The sequence below is a fragment of the Haliotis cracherodii genome, unplaced genomic scaffold (genome assembly GCF_022045235.1).
Source record: "Haliotis cracherodii isolate W230 unplaced genomic scaffold, xgHalCrac1.p SCAF_13, whole genome shotgun sequence".
NCBI lineage: Eukaryota > Metazoa > Mollusca > Gastropoda > Lepetellida > Haliotidae > Haliotis > Haliotis cracherodii.
This window is the reverse complement of record NW_027266268.1, coordinates 35,798,142-35,804,581: the sequence shown is the minus strand read 5'-3', so window position 1 is coordinate 35,804,581 and position 6,440 is coordinate 35,798,142. Positions and strand designations below refer to the sequence as shown.

The 6,440-nt window shown below is 42.8% G+C and overlaps 1 pseudogene; it reads right to left on the bottom strand.

Moving 5' to 3' along the window:
- Positions 1–326: 326 nt before the first annotated feature.
- LOC139459889 (cytochrome P450 1A2 pseudogene) lies at positions 327–5,342 on the bottom strand (annotated as a pseudogene).
- Between the last annotated feature and the right edge of the window lie 1,098 nt (positions 5,343–6,440).

The window sequence follows — 6,440 nt, the reverse complement described above, 5'->3', positions numbered from 1 at the left end:
CACTTTTAAAGCTAACAAAAAACAATTTTAAAATATCTGCGGTGAAATATCATTCTCATGTTGTCCTGGGGGTACAGAAAAATATATCGAATCAACCATAGGTCGATCATCGGGCTGTTACTGATACTGTCAAAATCGCTAACACATATATCCACACATCTCTCGTAAAGATCTGACTCAAATGTTCAATAAAATGAAATAATATTTTAATCAGTTGGCAAGCAAGTCAAAATTTAAATACAGTAAACTACGTTTATAACAAAAACGCTTGTAATGAACTTACGGATAAAACGAAGCGGATTTTTGTGCTGTATATATGCTTTCAAAGAGTTTCGGTTATAACGAAGGAAAAAAGCAGTCCCTTTAAATTCGAAATAACCGTAGTATACTGCATATTCATGTCAGAACAAAGAAGTTTAGACAAACATTTATCATTTTCAATCATATGCATACCACTTATTGTCTATTGTAATGTTTTGTGTGGTAAGAAAACTTCATACCCAAAACCATGCTCTTCCATGACAAGGATTCACTATTGTAAGTGTCATCAACTATCGTCGTATGTCATGCATTAAAAACACCAATGGCGAATTAAGATCTCAATGTCACCTGAACGTCAAACGGTTTTGGACATCGAACGAACCCAACACCAACCCCATAATCGTATTCGGCAACGTCTGGAGGTCTGTTGAAGGAACACTTCTGCAAAAGTCCAGTAAAGAACAGGAATATTTCCATCCTGGCCAAGAACTCGCCAACGCACTTCCGCCTACCAGTAGCAAACGGCAGGAACTCCTCCAGGAGAGCCTTGTTGATCTGACCGGAAGAGTCAAGGAAACGTTCAGGGCGGAACACATCCGGGTCCCCCCAGACGTCAGGGTCGCGGCTCATGGAGTAGAGGTTGATGAAGATGATGGTGTCTCTCTTGATGCTGTAACCTTGAAATGTGGTGTCAGTTGTTGTATAATGCGGTAGGGATAGAGGGGCTAGTGCTATGATGCGCATGACTTCGTGTATACAGGCCTCAGTGTACACCATCTTTCCCCGGTCTTCTAGCGTTGGCCTCCGAGATGGCCCCACAACGTCGTCAATCTCCTGCTGTACCTTCGCCTGAACTTCTGGATTGTCAGCCATGTACATGGTCGCCCATTCCATGGTGTTAGCTACCGTTCCAAAGCCTGCACCAAAGAAGTCGTCAATTGTTGAAAAAATCCGGACACTGCCCAACACCTGCACGTCTTCACCGTTACTGTTGACGATTTCTATGAACCCATCAGTGGCGTCACGGAGGTGGTTGGGATCAAAGGTGTTCCGATGTTCTTCCACTTTTCTCTTACGCGAATCAATGGAATGCTTGAGTAATTTGCGAAATTTGGTAAGTGTCCAAGGAATCACAAATCGGAGCCAGGGAAAAACATCAATTGGATTTCCTGTCGACACCGCCTCAGTGAACTCTTTAGATCGCAGGATGAATTCTGTGAAGTCTTTGCTTTCCCTGACGTCTTCCTGTCGGCCATAGCAGATCTGGTAGATGATGCACCCCGCCGCAAGAAACACATCATCGTGTGGACAGAAACTTCTTCCTCTCTTGGAAGCAAAGGCGTCGATCACTGTATCGACCTCTCTGTGAATGGCTTCTTCCATTGGATTGGATTTGGCATTTGCGAATGCTGCAAGGACTTTATTAGCCATTTTTCGGTGGCGTATATATTCCTGGTTAAATATACCAAAGCTTAGACCCGGCCCATCGAAGAGAACAGCCGAGGATGTTGTGAAGAACTGAGGCCGTCCAGAAAAAGCGTCACCTTTATCTACCAAGGCCTCCTTAATTGCTTCCTTTCCATTGATTACGAGGGCTGGCCAGCTACCCAATTGAATACTGAAAACATCCCCAAATTTCTTTCGTAGGTTCTGGAATGTGACATGAGGCTCTTTTCCCAGGAGAGGCAGGTGTCCTAGAATCGGGAACCCCCATGGTCCAGGGGCAGGCTTGTCATTACTTGTAAAATATCTGAATAACTTGATTGTTGCGAAGGACGCAATAAAGGTTGCCACTGCAACCTGGATCTCAGTAGAAGAAACTAATGCTGCCATTCCCCCAGCTGGCGTGCGTTGCCCAAGCATCATTCTGAAAAAGATGAAACATCTTTCGTGGCTCTTTGAAGAAATAAATACATCATATTGTCTCAAAGTTACACATAAAACCTGTCTGAAGTATAGATATGAAGTTACACACAATGTGTTTGTCAAATTTACAAGTGTTAATGAACTCTGGCAACTCATTTGTAATTTGATCCTTGCAATGTTCGCCAATAGTTATTTAGCCCTTGTGTCGTTGCCAAAATATACAAAAGTTCCTGTGACACTGAAAAAGATTTAATGCAAAGTTATGTTTTTTACCAAATCTGAAACAATTTTGGTTTGCAACAGATAATAGACTCCTGTAAGGGTTCAAATGGTTTAATTTGCAATACTGACTTCCGAAAATGCGTGATTTCATAAAAAAAAAACCATGAACATGCCTAAATGTCAATTTACAAATCAATAGCGGGTATGTCCACCTCTGGTTGCGATGCAAGCAACACATCTTCGTCTCATGGAATGGACCAGGCGTCGCACAAAGTTCTGTTGGATAGCTGTCCATATCTGCTGGAACTTGTTTTGAAGTTCCTGGAGTGTCTGTGGAACACGTGGTTGACGTCGAAGGCGCCGATCCATCTCATCCCACATGTGCTCGATTGGTGAGAGATCAGGGGAGCGAACCGACAAGGGGATCAGGACGACATTCACGTTGTTTTCTTGAAGAGAATCCTGAACAAGTCGCCCAATATGCGGCCGGGCGTTGTCATGTTGTAAGGTAATGCCTGGGCCATGACGACGCAAAAACGGTAGAACAACAGGGCCGATGATCTCGTCGCGGTAGCGCTGTCCATTTAGATTTCCCTCTACCACTATCAAACGGGTCCTCTGTCTTGCTGTAATCCCACCCCATACCATAACGCTGCCGCCCCCGAACCGATCTTCTTTCATGACACAATGATTGAAACTCGAAACCGTCCATCGCTGTGGTGAATAGAGACTCGTCAGTGAATAGAACTGCAAGGCCGTCCAGCGAAGACACTGTCTGCACCCCTGTAGACGTGCTTGACGGTGGTGTCCTGTCAAAATGGGACGTCTGGGGGATCTTCTGGCGACAATCACTGCACATCTGAGCCGACGACGCACGGTTGTGAAGATATTCGTCGAAGGCCAGGAATGCTTCTTGCAGTCACTGTTGCTGGCTAGAATCGATTTCGTAGGTGTGTTGTTCGAATCCAGTTTGCTTGTCGATTATTGGTTACGCGTGGCCTGCCACTCCGAGAATGGTCTCTGACAGCATTCGTCAGTTGCCAACGTTGCCATAAACACCAAATGGTGTTTCTGTGGACGTTAAATTGTCTTGCAACATCCCGTTAACTCGATCCTGCTTCAAGCATACCAATGGCTCGCAGACCCTATTTTCGGACTGGCGAGGCATTTCGTAATGTTGAATAATTGCGTAATTTTGTTTTTTTTTCTGCTGAACAATGCATATGGAATCCCGTTAACGACATGTTTTATAACCATTTATGGGTAGTGAAATGCATGGGGCTTGCTTTCCTCCCACATTAAGCTGACACGCCGTGATATAACTGGAATACTGTTAAAAGCGGCGTTAAACCAAACTCACTCACTCACTCTTAAGTAAAAATGCAAATCATGCATAAAAATTTCATCAATACCTTGTCTAGGGTGCTTATGGTATCAATTTGTGATTTTCCCACTACAAAGTCCAATACACCTCCCAATTATTTACTGCTATTTAAGCCAACTGGGCACAAAATGGGAAACAGATGGCAGACATCAGACCCGCAGAGAATGGGTGTGAGTGAGTGAGTGAGTGAGTTGAGTTTAACGCCGCTTTTAACAGTATTCCAGTTATATCACGGCGTGTCAGCTTAATGTGGGAGGAAAGCCCGAAGTGATGCAGGTCTTAGACGTTTACCACTTCGGTGAAACCCACGAGCACGGGTATGGTGCTGACAAACCTGGAAACATAATCGGGGCGAACCGGGATTCGAACCCACAATCATAAGTTTCTGGCATGCCCAAGGGACGCAACTCTGCACAGCGAATCGCTACGCCTTAGACGACTGGGGCCACCCGTGCCCCCCAGAATGTGTGTGTGTTGGAAAGCTCTCTATCTGTTTACTGCTTCTGCGGTTCGAGTGTATTCTCCCCACAGCTACAAAATATGGACCAATCGGTCTGTATTATTTCAGAGTAATAAAGAATTGGGAGGTGTAATGAATTGGAATGGATAGAATATTCACCATTGACAAGGCAGATATGAAGAAGTTTTTTATGTTTTTGGTTGGTTGTTTAACGCCGCACTCAACAATATTCCAGATATATGACGGCCGTCTGTAAATAATCGAGTTTGGAACAAACAATCCAGTGATTTATCATCAGCATCGATCCGCGCAATTGGGATCAATGACATGTATTAACCAACCCAGCGAATCTGACCACCCTATACCGTATGTCGCCTCTAACAACAAGCATGGGCGCCTTTTACGGCAAGCATGGGTTGCATAACTTCTTTTCTAACCCGGATCTTCACGGATCAGGAGTTTTAGTTCATGGTTTGCGATTTTACTTTAGAAATGTCAGTACAGTGTACGGAGTGTCTGGCCTTGTATAAAAATATGATAGGATAGTGCATTTCTGACACTCGTGATATTAACTGATCTAGAAATCTTTAGGCAACGACACAAGGCCCGTGTCTTTGAGCTATCCAGATGAGTTACCTTACACGATTCTACACTCCCCAAGATGACGAGATTTTTCTTTTTAAAAATATTTAGGCACGACGAAGGGCCTGTGCTCAAAGACTCACGGCGATATACAACAGGTGCATGTGATCTATGTAGGTGGCTATCCTTGTTAAACCTCTAACTTACCCATCAATTGCGCATGAATATAGCAAACATATACTCACCAGTTGCGTGTGTACAAGCCGAAGTCGTCCGCTGGAAAGTATGTCACCGCTTACTGAAACCCTATTCACATAACACGTGACATTCATACATTGTCGACAACCGCCCTACCAGTAATCAAACCCCTGAACGTCACTGATACTTGCTGTGCCCCGTCTGTGTTTCGTATTCCCCCACCTGTCCTAAAATACCGTCTTGCTAAAAAATATAATCAGTATTGTATGTCTAACCAATCGACCGCTTGAATGTATAAACTTCCATAGGGTATGTCCCAAATATACAAACGGTACACGTCCCTTTGCACGTACCATCCGGGGGCTTGCACACTTCAACCTGTCGGGCCTATATAGCTATATATAGACTACCCCCGGGTTGGGATAAAGGGATCCCTGCTGTGGCCGTGCGTATACTGTTCCGCGTATACTGCCTCCCATACCTTAACATAAAGACCTACGACAGTCGTAGCGCTCAGTTTGTATTGTTCAATTGTACCCAATAATATAAGATATGAGATTTGATGCCTTATTTGGTCGAACTCTTAACAGTTTTTAATTTCAAGGGGAATAGATGTCCGGGGGTTTGCTAAATCTAATAAACCTAATGCTGCCAGTTTGGTAGCAAAATTATATTTTTCCTAAATCGAAAAAACCCAAAGCAAATGGAAAATAATTGAAACAACGAGAAAATAACCGAAGCAACGAGAATAAATTCGAAATTTCTAGTTTTTGGAATAAATTTGAAATAAAGAGAAAATAATCGAAATTACGAGCAAAAACTCGAAGTAACAAGAAAATTGTTTGAAATTACGAAACTATAATCTAAGTTACGACAAAAAAATCGAAATTTCGAGAAGATAAACGAGTAATTGAAATAACGAGAAATTTCGATTTAAAAAAAAACTAATATCGGCTGTCAAAGTGGCACCATTAGGGTTTCGTAGTTTACAAGGCGTACAGCTTTCAGTTTGTGGTATGAAAGCTCTATAGATGTAGAGACGTGTTTTATAAGGTTTATACCTGTGTGTTCGTGATGTATAGGGTTTATAGCTGTAGGGTTGAATTATATGAGGTGTATAGTTTAGGTTTGTGGTCGATATGGTGTAAGGTGTACGATTGTGGTTGATATGTGTATAGATGTACGATTGTGGGAGATATGGTGTATAGATGTACGATTGTGGGAGACATGGTGTATAGATATACAATTGCGGTTGATATGGTGTATAGATGTACGATTGCGGTTGATATGGTGTATAGATGCAGTTTTGTGGTATATAAGGTATATCGCTGTACGATTGTGATAGATATGGTGTATATATGTACGATTGTGTTAGATATGGTGTATAGATGTAGGGTTGTGGTATATAAGGTATATAGCTGTACGATTGTGATAGATATGGTGTATAGATGTACGAATGTGGAAGAT